The sequence below is a fragment of the Humulus lupulus genome, chromosome 2 (assembly GCF_963169125.1).
Source record: "Humulus lupulus chromosome 2, drHumLupu1.1, whole genome shotgun sequence".
Lineage (NCBI taxonomy): Eukaryota > Viridiplantae > Streptophyta > Magnoliopsida > Rosales > Cannabaceae > Humulus > Humulus lupulus.
This window is the reverse complement of record NC_084794.1, coordinates 259869803-259885820: the sequence shown is the minus strand read 5'-3', so window position 1 is coordinate 259885820 and position 16018 is coordinate 259869803.

Here is a 16018-nt window from a genome sequence, read left to right as displayed (position 1 = left end):
GGGTTTTAAGCATCTCTGTTATGTATTAGCTGCTATGAATTAAGTTGCTGGTTTGTTAGTTTAAGTTTCATAAAGTTTCAAGTCAATTGGTGAATTGGGGATTTGATTGTGTGTTTGGGTTTATTGTTGATGTTTCTGAGTTGTTAGATGGTCTATGTGGGGTTTTGAATCGAATTTGGGACTTAGGTATGCTTTGGGGTTGATTTGGAGTGGTTTTAGCTCAGGGAAAAACCCAAAAATCTGGGTTCGCGAAGGAGCGCCGCGGCCCTGTTCTTGGGCGCCGCGGCGCGAGGCTGTTTCTGGGCAGGGGAAAGCTCTCTGACTTGCTGGGCACCGCGGCCCTCTAAGGCAGCGCCGCGGCGCTAGGCCAGTTTCAAGGCATATAAATTTTGCAATTTTGAGCTTTTGCTCCGGGGGTTCGGGGGATGTTTCCAATGAATTGTTTTAGGAATTTAGGGATTCCGAGAGTGTGGGATTGGTCCCGGGAAGTGGTTTTGGATTGATTAGTAATAAAGGATGTTTTATATGTGTTGTGACTAGGTCTTTGGAGAGGCTCGGGTTAGAGGACCGTGCTCGCGGCTTTGGAGCATTGGAAGCTCGGGATACAGGTAAGAAAACCACTGTTCCCACAGAGCTTGTATGCAAGGTTGAGCCCAATATGTTTGAATTGCAGGGCATAGCCTTTGATTGAATTTGTTAGTATTCAGTATATGTTTGTTGTGCTATGAGTACAATTATGTGAATGTTCGGCGAAAGCCGGGAACGGCGTAGGCCGTGGTCGGAAAAAACTGGGAACGACAAAGGGCCGGGAATGGCGTTCGGCACGTTGAGTGCAAGGCCGAGTACGGCAAGGGGCCGGGAGCAGCATTGAGCACGTGGAGTGCGAGTTGCCAGGGCGAGACCCTAAAGGATACCCGGGATATCCTCACGGTGTGGACCGCGAACCCAGGGCCTGATAAAGCGCCTGGGACGGCATGGCCGTATGTGTTTAGCCTATTGGTGGCCTGATTATAAGCTAAGTGTTTGTTGTGTATATGTTATCTTCTTGTGAGGGTTTTCTTGCTGAGCTTCGGCTCACGGGTGCTCTGTGGTGCAGGTAAGGGCAAGGGAAAAGTCAACCAACCATGAGTATGGAGAGCGTGAGGCGGCGTGTACATGTTTGGTCTGCCTGGCTGCCACGGCCAGTGGTTTTGAGAAATGGTTGTATTAAAACTTAGATTTTGTTGTCTAGTCAATTCAAACTTGTAAATTATATGTTATAAATATTTCTAAACAGTATCTTGGGATCCCAAGTGTCAAACACTCAACGTTTTGTAGTAAATGGAATTGTTTTCAAAGTTTATTTCACTGTTTATGATTTAATTACATTTTTGACCTAAAAACCTCGATTAGCGAGTTAACTGCACGTTTAAAACTCACTTAGTAACGGCTCTAAGGAAGTAGGGCGTTACATCGACCACCACGGTCGAGGGTTTAAAGAGGAACTAGGGTTAAAGCCTATTTTTCTGCTTAGGTCGACTGGTTGTAAATTTTTTGCTGTAATTAACCTTTAAATTATATTTTTGGGATCCCAATGTATAAAGTAAACGTTTTAGTGAAACATTATATCTTAACCAAAATTTTTAACCCTAAACCGCTAATCATACTTAGTTACACAATTATGGCCAAATGTCTCGATTAGCGAGTTTAACACTGTTTAAAAGGCACACCGTAATGGTCCCTGAAGTTTAGGGCGTTACAACTTGGTATCAGAGCGAGCCAAGGTTAAGGGTTCCTGAAGACAAGCTGGGCATGTACACTCTTCACTAAAGATAGCTTCACTCAGGGTATGGTAACTATTTCTGTAGTTATGTGTTTAACTGCTTAAATAGAATTTAAATGCTTTACCTGCACATTGTATTAGGGAGCATGAGATTCTGATAGAGCCTGGCTCTTGACTATTAAATGATTATATTATTACATGCTCCGTGAACATATATGAATGTGATTATATGATTACTTGGTCCTTGATATATAAATGTGTTATTTGCATGCTGGAGTTGGATGCATGAGGTGTATGTTGGAAGAGCAGGGATTATGATTGATGTATGAATGTCATGGGCATGTTTTTAGCACTGCAGTGGTTTGTGAATGGAGTGTGGTAAGATTGTTTCTTGTGGGGAAAGCTCTTGATATGATCATCATGTTTAATGGCTCAAGTTATTGACTGCAGATTTAACCAGCAGGTATGTATCCAAGGCAGATAATGAGGCCTGATGGTGGTTATACTGAGGCTGGGAGTTTTAGCCAGGGGTTGAGTTCTTCATCTGCCCCTAAGAATTTCCAGCAAATTTTTACAGATGTGCAATTAAGATTGCAAATGCAAGAGGAAGAAATTAGGTGTTTAAAGCAACAGCGGAATCTGTCGGGGCGCACCTTTTCCTTTTCAATGCCAGGAGTGGCACTAGTTTTGGCTCAGCCTAGGGTTGAGAGTAGATGAGAATTTCTTTGTGGAAGATTCCAAGAGTATTACCCTCCAGTCTTTGAGGGAGGCCTAGATCCATTTAGATCTGAGCAATGGATAGGCATGACCAATTCCATTCTTGACAATATGGGGCTAGTGGGTCACGATAGGGTGATCTGTGCGACATATGTATTGCGGGATGATGCCCGGGCGTGGTGGGAAGTAGTATCCTAGACATGAGATATAACTGTGATGGATTGGAAAGACTTTAGGCAGCTGTTCAATGAAAGGTATTACTGTGATGCAGCCCACTGCTAAGATAAATGAGTTTATGAACCTGGTTCAGGGCAATGCAACAGTAACCGAGTATATTAACAGATTTGATGGGTTGATCGAGTTTGATTTTGATATGGTACTCATAGATGTAGCTCGGAAGGAAAAGTTTATCTAAGGATTGAATTCCAGGATAGCTCAGGGCGTTAGAGTTGCCCAAGTGCATGAAACCTCCACCTACGCTCAAGTGGTAGGGAAAGTTCTTGCTGTTGAGAGCATAAGAAATGAGAAGAAGAGTGCCAGAGAGCACGGAGCTCAGGCAGTGATACCTCCATTTATTGGAGCGAGCAAGAAAAAGAGCTGGATGACTTATCCAAAATGCGCTCAGTGTAAGAAACATCATCTAGGAGAATGCCGAGCAAAGGCATGTTACTTATGTGGAATGGTTGGGCATTTCATGAGGGATTGCTGTAATGCCCTAAAATCCCTAATGTGGTTTAATGGTTGGATTAGTAGGCCGGGAGGGTCATAATTGATTTATTATGCCATTAAATTATTATATGCATGTTTATGTGAATTATATTATTATATGATGTTAAATGCATGCATGTGGTTCCACATTTCATCATAGGGGGATTTTGGTAATTTGGCCAGTTGAGGGTGTAATTGTGTATTTTCATGCATGTTGATGAACTATTTTTGAGGCCACATCATAATGTGGATTTGTTCGAGCCATTCAGCATGAGACGATCTTTGAGTGTAGGTTAGTAGTTTAGTCATAACGGAATTAAGTTCGGGGTTCGAGGTGAGTCTTGGGGTAATTTGGTGATTAGAGCGTTGCCAGGAATTAAAGGGTAACGAGATATGAATTAGTGTTATTTGAGAATGTCGAGAATAACGAGAATTGGAGGGTGTTAATTATGAATAACGAAATAGGTGAAAATGATGATTTTACCCTTGGGAGTCTTTAGAAACCTTTAAATGACATAGGGGCAAAAAGGTCTTTTCACCTTAAGATTGATATAAGCCATTGAAGGCTATGGAACTTAGGCCAAAACAGAGTACCAAATTATCTCTCCCGTACCTTCTTTTCTCTCCATTTTCTTTTGGATTTTTGGAGCTTTTCTTAAGGATTCAAGCTAGGGAAGCGGATCTTGAGGGCTTAGGATTGTGTTCCAACATTGAAGATGATCTTAATATAAGCATGAGGTAAGTTTATAGCCATTAAAACTCTAGCTTTGCTCTGTTTTTGATTTAGTTTTCAGCTTGGTTTTCTAGGTTTGGTTGAAGGGAATTGATGGGAGTTTTAGCTAGGGTTCTTGGGGTTGTGATGCCTAGGACATGTGTAGATGGTTTTTGGGTTCATTTGGGACTTAAAATGAGGTTTTCAAGCTTTTGGTTCAAGTTGGAAATGGTGGAGTCAAAGGGGGAAATTTTCTAGCCATTTCTGTCTGGGTGTAGTGCTACAGCGCCCACTAGGGGGCGCTACAGCGCTACCCAGGGCTGTCTTCTCTGTCTTGACCGCTGGGGCGCTAGTGGGGTACTGCTACAACGCTACCCTGTTCCATCATATTCCTGTTTTGGGCATTTTTAAGGGTTTTTGGCTCGGGGTTTTAATCCTTAAGGCTCAGGATCGAATCTACTCACCGTTTGCGTACAATTCGGGGTCCCGGGAGTGAGGTTTAGTTCAAGACCTTATTATTGTTGATTTTCATTAATGAAGGTTATAATTGGTTATGATTAGGTAACCGCTAAGGAATCGAAAGGTCGATCATTCTCAAGGGTCGTTCTGTTACTATTCTTGCTCGAACCAGAGGTAAGAAAACTGCACCCCATATGTGACATGCATGGTTATTCTTGAGGCATGTTGAATGTTTAAATGTGGACATTGATTGCATATCGAATGCTTAGCAAATCTTGCTCACTTGTGCATGACACTGACTAAATAGTTAGAATTGGCAATGGTGTCAGTATTAACTGTGAAGCTGTGACCCATTAGTCAAGTTCGACAGTAGTACTAAGCACTGGTCACATGGTATTGACTCATAAGTCAAGAACGGTCTTAGCGTGTTCAACGCAATCCGATAAAGATTAAATCTAATCGACATTTGCATTGAATGACTCAAATGAGCATTAATGCCAGACCGACCTTAAGTTCGATGAAAACTAAAAGCGCTTGTTTAGCCAAAGGCTAGTCACTTAGAGCCAGGGCCAAAGAGCCCCAGTGACTGTTTAGTCACATGGCTGTGGGTGCTGAGCCCGTAGTGACTACCCATCAGTCATTCATTTGATTGGAGCCACGGCCATAAGGTCCAAGTGACTGAATTGTCACTTGGATATCGGTGCCGAGCCCCGTAGTGACTTGCTCGTCAGTCACTCATTATGGTTTTCCAGAACCCCAAGTGTTAAATCACTCATCTGATTAGAGCTATAAGCTCCTTCATGGTTAACGTAACCACAAAGTGAAATTCACTCATCTGTTCAAGGATATAAGCTCGGTATGATTATAATGATAATCATTTGATAATATTTATATGCAGTATTGAGTTTTCTTGCTGGGCTTTGGCTCATGGGTGCTATGTGGTGCAGGTAAAGGGAAAGAAAAGAGAACAAGATCTGGCGTGACAATGTAGTCATAAAGGAGTTTAGGAGAGCAAGTTCTAATTTTGTGGGTTCTAGTAGGGGTGGAGGCCTTAGTGATTAGAAGAGGAAGGTTCCTGACACCTTCCCAGTTCTAGGTCCTGATAGGCAACCCCGTGGTATTTCAATGGGTCGTCAAGGTGGTAGTGAAGCCTGGAAGACTCGTCCTGAATGCCCTAGATGCAAGAGGCGTCATTTGGGAGAGTGTAGGGCAAAGGCCTACTTTTTGTGTGGAGTAAAGGGTCATTTTAAGAAAGACTACCCTAAAGCAAGAAAAGAAGAACCCAAGAAAGCGGACATCTCGGCCCCAGCTCGAGTGTTCGCATTGACACAAGCAGAAGCTGAGGCTTCCCCCTCAGTAGTTATATGTCAGCTTCTTAGTGCTGGAACCCCTTATAATGTTTTTATTGATTCTGGTGCTACACATTCTTTTGTTGCTAGTAGAATTATTGATAGACTGTGTAGACCCTGTGATTTTTATGCTGTGGGGTTTGGAACCTTATTACCCACTGGGGAGTTAGTGGTATCCAGGAGATGGGTCAGATCTTTGCCAGTGACAGTAAAGGGCAGAGAGTTGTTAGTGGATTTGATAGAGTTGGTTATGACTAACTTCGACATGATTCTGGGTATGGAGTGGTTAGTGAAGTATGGGGCAACCATTGATTGCAGATGGAAGATGGTCACCTTTGAGCCTGAAGGTGAGGATCCTTTTGTGTTTGTTGGTACTGTGCATGGACCCCGTATACCTATGATTTCTGTCTTGAGGGCTAGAGATCTATTGCAAGGAGGTTGCATTGGATTCTTAGCCAGTGTGGTTGACACCACTCAAGTCGTGCCAGTGAGACCAGAAGAGACCAGACTAGTCTGTGAATTCCTGGATGTGTTTCCAGAAGATTTGCCAGGGTTGCCACCACACAGAGAAATTGAGTTCGTGATAGAATTGACACCGGGGATGGAGCCAGTGTCTAGTGCACCTTACAGAATGGCCCCAACTGAGTTGAAAGAATTGAAAGTACAGTTGCAAGAGCTGTTGGATTTGGGTTTTATCAGACCTAGTTTCTCACCTTGGGGAGCGCCATTTCTGTTTGTGAAAAAGAAAGATGGTTTTCTGAGGATGTACATTGATTACAGAGAACTGAATAAGTTAGCGATCAATAATAAGTATCCTTTGCCAAGGATAGATTATCTGTTTGATCAGTTGCAAGGTAAAAAGGTATTCTCAAAGATCGACCTTCGTTCTGGTTATCATCAGTTGAGGGTCAAGGAGGGAGATATTCCAAAGACTGATTTTCGCACCAAGTATGGGCATTATGAGTTCTTAGTCATGTCGTTTGGATTGACTAATGCCCCAGCTGCTTTTATGGATCTGATGAATAGAGTGTGCAAGGATTATCTGGACCAGTTTGTGATCGTCTTTATCGATGATATCCTGGTTTATTCTCAGTCTGAGTTAGAGCATGAGCAGCATCTGAGGTTGGTTCTACAGAGACTGAGGGAGCATAGACTGTTTGCAAAGTTCAAGAAATGTGAGTTCTGGTTATCTCAGGTATCTTTTCTTGGGCACATTGTTAGTAAGGAGGGGATTAAGGTAGATCCAACAAAGATTAAGGCAGTCAGAGATTGGCCAAGGCCAAAGAATGCTTCTGAGGTTAGAAGTTTCCTTGGTTTGGCAGGTTATTACAGGCATTTCGTGGAAGGGTTCTCTAAGATTTCTACTTCGTTGACTGAGCTGACACACAAGAATCAGAAGTTTGTATGGTCAGACAGGTGTGAGAACAGCTTCCATGAACTGAAGCAGAGATTGATTACAGCTCCAGTTCTAAGTCTTCCAACAAATCATGAGAAGTTTGTGATTTACTGTGATGCTTCACATCAGGGTTTGGGCTGTGTTCTGATCCAATCAGGGAAGGTAATTGCTTATGCCTCACATCAATTGAAGGAGCATGAACAGAGATATCCTACTCATGATTTAGAGTTGGCAGCTGTGGTCTTTGCTTTAAAGATATGGAGACATTACCTTTATGGGGAGAAGTGTGAGATCTACACTGACCACAAGAGCCGGAAATACTTCTTCACACAGAAAGATTTGAATAGGAGACAAAGGCATTGGCTGGAGTTAGTAAAAGATTATGATTGTGAGATTTTGTATCATCCAGGAAAAGCCAACGTGGTAGCTGATGCTTTAAGCCGGAAGGGTCCGGGGCAGATTTACAGTGCGAGGCTGATAGCCAAAGAGTTAGCAGATGATATGACCAGAGCTGATATAAAGTTGCTGGTGGGCCAGTTGGCCAATATCACGCTACAGTCTACACTGTTGGAGAGAATCAAGGAGGGTTAGTTGGGTGATCCATAACTGATCAAGATCAGAGAGGATGTTCTGGCTGGAGCATCCAGAGATTATACAGTGTCTGATTTGGGCTATTTGAGATACAAGGGGCAGATATGTGTTCCGTTAGACACTACTATGAGGCGAGAGATTCTGGATGAATCTCATACTACACCTTACTCTTTGCATCCAGGCACCACGAAGATGTATCGGGATGTGTGATCGCTGTATTGGTGGTCGGGGATGAAGAGGGATGTAGTAGAATATGTGGCTAAGTGCTTGACATGTCAATAGGTAAAGGCTGAGCATCAGAGGCTGGCAGGGTTATTGCAGCCTCTTGATATCCCATAGTGGAAATGGGAGGACATCACAATGGATTTCGTGGTGGGATTACCCAGGACTGTTGATCAACATGATTCTATTTGGGTTATTGTGGATCGCTATACTAAGTCAGCTGACTTTTTTCCAGTGAGGACTACTTATACAGTTGACCAGTACGCAGATCTCTATGTGAGAGAGATTGTGCGCCTCCATGGAGCACCGAGGTCGATTGTGTCAGATCGGGACCCCACTTTTACTTCCAAGTTTTGGGGGAGTTTACAGAAGGCCATGGGAACACAGTTGAAGTTCAGTACTGCTTATCATCCTCAGATAGATGGTCAATCTGAGAGGACGATCCAGATATTAGAAGACATGCTGCGAGCATGTGTGCTAGACTTTAGTGGATCCTGGAGTAAGTATCTACCTTTGATAGAGTTTTCCTACAACAACAGTTATCAGTCTACCATTGGAGTTGCACCTTATGAGATGATGTATGGTAGGAAGTGCAGATCTCCCATTCATTGGGATGAGACAGGTGAAAGGAGATACTTAGGTCCTAATGCAGTTGAGAGGACCAGTGAGGCCATTGAGAAGATTAGAGCTCGGATGCTCGCTTCTCAGAGTAAACAGAAAAGTTATGCAGATCCCAAGCGCAGGAACGTGGAGTTCCAAGTGGGAGACTACGTCTTTTTGAGAGTGTCGCCATGGAAAGGGGTGAGAAGATTTGGGAAGAAGGGCAAGTTGAGCCCTAGATTTGTGGGTCCATTTGAGATCCTGGAGAGGATTGGTCAGGTGGCTTACAGGTTGGTCTTGCCTCCGGCATTGTTAGCAGTGCATAACGTGTTTCACATCTCAGCTCTTCGGAGGTATGTATCTGATGTGACTCATGTCTTGAGTTATGAAGATCTGGAGCTTAAGGCAGATCTCTCCTTTGAGGAGCAGCCAGTCCAGATACTTGACATGAAGGACAAGGTCCTCAAAAATAAGACGATACCTTTGGTTAAGGTATTATGGAGGAATAGCAAGGTCGAGGAAGCAACCTGGGAGCTGGAGTCAATATCCCGAGCTGTTCAGGTAAATTTTGAGGATGAAATTTCTGTAAGGAGGGGATAGTTGTAATGCCCTAAAATCCCTAATGTGGTTTAATGGTTGGATTAGTAGGCCGAGAGGACCATAAATGATTTATTATGCCATTAAATTATTATATGCATGTTTATGTTAATTATATTATTATATGATGTTAAATGCATGCATGTGGGTCCACATTTCATCATAGGGGCATTTTGGTAATTTGGCCCGTTGAGGGCGTAATTGTGTATTTTCATGCATGTTGATGAACTATTGTTGAGGCCACATCATAATGTGGATTTATTCAAGCCATTCGGCATGAGATGAACTTTGAGTGAAGGCTAGCGGTTTAGTCATAACGAGATTAATTTCGGGGCTCGGGGTGAGTCTCGGGGTAATTTGGTGATTAGAGCGTTGCCGGGAATTAAAGGGTAATGAGATATGAATTAGTGGCATTTGAGAATGTCAAGAATAGCGGGAATTGGAGGGTGTTAATTATGAATAACGAAATAGGAGAAAAAGGACGATTTTACCCTTAGGAGTCTTTAGAAACCTTTAAATGACCTAGGGGCAAAAAGGTATTTTCACCTTAAGATTGATATAAGCCATTGAAGGCTGTGGAACTTAGGCCAAAACAGAGTACAAAATTATCTCTCCCGTACCTTCTTTTCTCTCCATTTTCTTTTGGATTTTTGGAGTTTTTCTTGAGGATTCAAGCTAAGGAAGCGGATCTTGAGGACTTAGGATTGTTGTAACGCCCTACTACCTTAGAGCCGTTACTAAGTGAGTTTAAAATGTGCATTTAACTTGCTAACCAAGCATTTAGCTCAAAAGTGTAACTAAACTGTACTAAAATCACATAATTTGAAAATGTAATCATTCATTGAAAATTATAAGTGTTTTACATTAGGGATCCCAAAAATACTGTTTATAAATATTTACAACTCAAAATGTGTTTTAGGTCGACTAAACGACAAAATAGAATCCAGTACAAAACATCTCCCAAAAATACCCCTGGCCATGGCAGCCAGGCAGACCACACATGTACGCGTCGCCTCACACTCTCCGTACTCATGGTTGGCAGACTTTCCCCTTGCCCTTACCTGCACCATAGAGTACCCGTGAACCGAAGCCTAGCAAGAAAACCCCACACAAATAGATAACATATACATATCAATAACTCAGCATATAACAAACCCGCCAACAGGCTAAACATATACGACCTTGCCGTCCTAGGCGCTTTACCAGGCCCTAGGTTCGCGGTCCATACCGTAAGGATATCCCAAGTATCATTTAGGGTCTTACCCTGGCAACTCGCACTCCACATTCTAAACGCTGCTCCCGGCCCCTTGCTGTTCTCGGCCTTCGCCGTTCCCAGCCCTTGCCGTTCTCGGCCTTCACCGTTCCTGGCTCTTGTCGATCATTTACATATTTGCAACATGGCATATTTAATCAAACACTTAAACAAGTATTAACATAATCAATGGGCTATGCCCTGCATATAATCATATAGGGCCATGCCCTGCAACACAACTATGGGGCCTGGCCCTGCTCTATGGGTACAATGGTTTTCTTACCTGTGTCCCGAGCTTCTTGAGCACTGAAACCTCGAGCACGGTCCTCTAACCCGAGCCTTGCTGAACACCTAGTCACAACACATACATAGCACTCTCATTACTAACCAATTTATAATCAGCTCTCGGGACCTCCCGTTTTCCCCCCACAAGGTAGCGGAAACATCCCCCGAGCCCCCTGAGCCAAAACCCCAAAAACACATTTTTCCCTGCCCAGAATTTGGCCTAGCGCTGCGGCACTAACCTATAGGGGCCACGGCGCCCAGAATAGTTCCCTTCCCTTGATGCATCCTAGCGCCGCGATGCGGAAGAACAGGGCCGCGATGCCCATATGCGAACCTAGAAATCTGGGTTTTTCCCCAACATTTTCCCGAGCCAAAACTCTTCCAAATCAACCCCAAGACATACCTAAGTCCCAAATTCAATCAAAAACCCTAAATAGACCATAAGGCAACCCAAAAACATCAATAACAAGCCCATACACACATTCAAACCAATGGTTCACAAATTGGTTAAAAACTTCATAAAACTTAAACCAGAACTTACAAAACTTAAACCACCCTTCAGAAATCTTAAACCACACTAGCAATCAACTTCAAAGATGCACAAAATTCTTACCTCAAACTGAAATTCGACTCTGAGCTTCTTTCAAATCCAACTCCTAGCTTAATTCCTTTGATTCTCATGCTGAATTCCACAATTATTAAACCAAAACCCAACTTTCAGTATTCAACCCAAACTCTAAAAAGAACTTGCAAGAAAACTAAAATTTCAAAGATGAAACTTTACCTCTGGATTAACCTTGGCCTATGCTTGATTCTAGTTGCCTCAATTCAGCCTTGAATCCCATCCTTAGCCTCAAAGAAATTCAACTCTCTTCCACCTTTCCTTCCTAGCTTCTTGGTTCTCTCTAGGTTCCCAACCAAAATGTTCAGATTATGCCTAAATGAAATAACGTGAATGACTTTTCCTCAGTCAACATTATCTTCTCCTAAGGCCAAATGACCCAATTTCCCTCCTTTCTAACTTTGATTCTAGCTAATCCTCAAGGGCATCCTAGACTTTTCCTTAATCTCTTGCAAAAATACCGCTTTCCCACTTTAAGCAACTATCCTCAAGAGTTACTTATAGTTACCCAAGTTACCAAAGTGCCACTAACCATTCCTCAATAACTCCCACACTCAAGTTATAATATTCCCAAAATACCCCTAAGCTCCTCCCGAGCCAGGTATTTGACCCCATTGTGACTTTCTAGCTAACCAGCTCACTAGGACTGTCTCAGTTCGTGCACTGCAGTTACATCACCACCCACACGTGGTAACAATCACAATACACATAAATATAACATTTATGCCCCTAACGGGCTAAAATTGCAAATATTCCCCTAACAGCCAAATGGGGCCCACATGCATATTTAATCGCCTAAACATGCACTCTAATCACATATTCATTAAATTCACATATTAATACAATATAAAAATTATTTCCCTCCATGCACGCTAATCAAGGCCCCAAGCCTTATTAGCAAATTTGGGTCGCTACAATTGTGTTCCACCATTGAAGAGGATCTTAATCTGAGCTTGAGGTAAGTTTCTAGCCATTAAAACTCTAGCTTTGCTCTATTTTTTATTTAGTTTTCAGCTTGGTTTTCTAGGTTTGGTTGAAGGGAATTAATGGGAGTTTTAGCTAGGGTTCTTGGGGTTGTGATGCCTAGGACATGTGTAGATGGTTTTTGGGTTCATTTGGGACTTAAAATGAGGTTTGCAAGCTTTTGGTTCAAGTTGGAAATGGTGGAATCAAAGGGGGAAATTTTCTAGCCATTTCTGTCTGGGTGTAGTGCTACAGCGCCCACTAGGGGCGCTACAGCGCTACTCAGGGCTGTCTTCTCTGTCTTGACCGCTGGGGCGCTAGTGGGGTACTGCTACAGCGCTACCCTGTTCCATCATATTCCTGTTTTGGGCATTTTTAAGGGTTTTTGGCTCGGGGTTTTAATCCTTAAGGCTCAGGATCGAATCTACTCACCGTTTGCGTATAATTCGGGGTCCCGGGAGTGAGGTTTAGTTCAAGACCCTATTATTGTTGATTTTCATTAATGAAGGTTATAATTGGCTATGATTAGGTAACCGCTAAGGAATCGAAAGGTCGATCGTTCTCAAGGGTCGTTCTGTTACTATTCTTGCTCGAACCAGAGGTAAGAAAACTGCACCCCATATGTGACATGCATGGTTATTCTTGAGGCATGTTGAATGTTTAAATGTGGACACTGATTGCATATTGAATGCTTATCAGATCTTGCTCACTTGTGCATGGCACTGACTAAATAGTAAGAATTGGCAATGGTTTCAGTATTAACTGTGAAGCTGTGACTCATTAGTCAAGTTCGGCAGTAGTACTGAGCACTGGTCACATGGTATTGAATCATAAGTCAAGAACAGTCTTAGCATGTTCAACGCAAGGCGATAAAGATTAGATCTAATCGACATCTGCATTGAATGACTCAAATGAGCATTAATGCCAGACCGACCTCAAGTTCGATGAAAACTAAAAGTGCTTGTCTAGCCAAAGGCTAGTCACTTAGAGCCAGGGCCAAAGAGCTCCAGTGACTATTTAGTCACATGGCTGTGGGTGCTGAGCCCATAGTGACTACCCATCAATCATTCATGTGATTGGAGCCACAGCAAGAAGGTCCAAGTGACTGAATTGTCATATGGCTATGGGTGCTGAGCCCCGTAGTGACTTGCTCGTCAGTCACTCATTATGGTTTACTGGAACCCCAAGTATTAAATCACTCATCTGATTAGAGCTATAAGCTCCTTCATGGTTAACGTAACCACAAAGTGATATTCACTCATCTGGGCTATAAGCTCTATATGATTATAATGATAATCATTTGATAATATTTATATGCAGTATTGAGTTTTCTTGCTGGGCTTTGGCTCATGGGTGCTATGTGGTGCAAGTAAAGGGAAAGAAAAGCTCACCCAGCCTTTAGTGGAGAGCTTAGGGGGTGATGTGTACATATGCGGTCGCTTGACCACCACGGCCAAGGAGTTTCTCAGAGGAACTAGGGGGTTTACCCTATTTTTGCCGCTTAGGTTGGTGGGTTATAAATCTTAAACTGTAATGACCATTTTGGATTGTAAATAACTTGTAAATGTTTTTATGGGCCCATGAATAGTTTTATGTTTTAAATAAAATATATCCTTTCCTTTTGATTGGTTTTTTTCATCTTAACCTATTAATGACACCTAGATGCACGTTTATAACCAAAGTACTCGATTAGCGAGTTAAGCACAGTTCAAAGTTCACAGTAACGATCTTGGAGTAACCAGGGCGTTACAATTGCCCAAGGCAAGGAGCAGATGAGAAAAAGGGGATGGACAGTTCGACTCTAGCTCGAGTGATCATTCTGAGGCAGTTGGAGACTGAGTCTGGTTCCTCAGGGGTGGCAGGTCAGCTTTCTAGTTTTAATTTTTGTATTATGCTGACTAGTTTGGTGCCATGTTGTTCTTTGTTTGCTGCATCTAGAGAAGCATAAATTTGATATGCAGATAGAATGATTATGTTGTGATGAGTTAGGTTATGGTGGAAAAGACTCATCAATTGTTTTGATAATGTTGGTTATGACTGACTTCAGTATGATCCTAGATATGGATTGGTTAACCAAGTGTGGGGCAATGCTAGATTGCACGAAAATGATAGTGACTCTGGGTTTGAAAGTGGGAAACCCTTGTGGTAGCTGGCACCGTGCATGGATTTTATATGCTTATGACATCTGTATTGAAAGCTAGAGATCTATTGCAGGAGGATGCATAGAACTCTTAGCTAGTGTGGTGGATACCTCTTAGGTTGTGTCAGTGGGATCAGGACAGACTGGATTAGTCTGTGAGTTTCTGGATGGATTTCCAGGGGATTTGTCAGGGTTACCTTTACATAAAACAGAGAAATGATGATTGGATTGGTGCCAGGGATGGAATCGGGCTTAGAGCACTGTTTTGAGCGGCTTCAGTAAAGCTGTAAGAACTAAAGTACTCAGTTATTGAGTAAGATGGTATTCTCCAAGGTGGATCTTTGATCTGGTTATTACCAGCTAGAGATCAGGGAGAAGGTTATGCAGAAGACTACTTTTTAAATCAGATGAGGGCATTGGGAGTGTTGAGTTATGTTTTGAGGATTTGATTAATGGTAATTTGTTTTTATGAATTAGATGAACAGAGTATTCAAGGATTATTCGAATTGGATTTGTGATCTTCTTGAACGATGGTGTTGTGGTATACTCTCAGTTGGAGATTTGCCAAGGTCAAGGAACGCCTTAGGAGCAGGAGTTTCCTTGGACGGGCAGGATATTATATGTGCTTTGGGAAATAATTCTGAGTCTTCTTATAGATCAGAATCAATTTGTAGGTTGTTATGACACCTCAGTGACATGGAAAAGTGATTGCCTATGCATCATGTTGGTTAAAGGATCTGACCAGAACTAGAGTAGAGTGTCTGGTGGGCCAGGCGGCTAGCTGTATACTTGAGTTTACTTTTTTAGAGAGAATCAAGGGAAAGACAGTTAAGTGAACCATAGATAGGAAGATTGAGTGGAAAGTCTTAGTTGGATTAGCTAAGGATTATACAGTGTCAGGTATGAATTTATTGAGGTATAGAGATCTGATTTGGAATCCGATGGACACTGGGATTAAATGGGAGATTCTGGATGAATCTCATAATATCCTCTTATTTTCTTCATCTAGGCATCATGAAAATGTAATAAGATATGAAAGCTTTATAGTGATGGCCTGGGATGGAGATGGACATAATGGAATACGTGGCAAAGCTCTTAACCTGTTAGTAGGTCAAGAAAGAGTATCAGAAACCAGTAAGGTCATTATAGCCTTTGAGTATTCCATAGTGGAAATAAGGAAACATCATGATGGGTTTCGCGGTGGGGTTTCCCAGGTTAGTGAGTCAGCGTGATTTGGATTGGGTCATTATGGACCAGTATTTAAAGTGAGCCACTTCTATTAGTAAGGATGAGTAACACAACTAATCAATATTCAGATCTTTGTGTGAGAAAGGTAGTATGCCTTCATAGAATTTGAGGTCCATCTTATCAGATGAAGACTCTATTATTACTTCCAAGTTTCGGAAGGGTTGCAGAAAGTGATGGATACACATTTTATTACTCTCAGACTGATGGTAAATCAGAGAGAGAGAGTTATCCAATTATTATTGGAAGAACATTTTATAAGATGAATGAGATATTATATCTAGATCCTGAGGAAGTTCAGGGGATCATTGAGGTTATTGAAAAGGTTAGAGCCTAGATGCTCACTTCTCAAAGTAAATGGAAAAGTTATATTGATTTGAGATGCAGGAACATGGAGT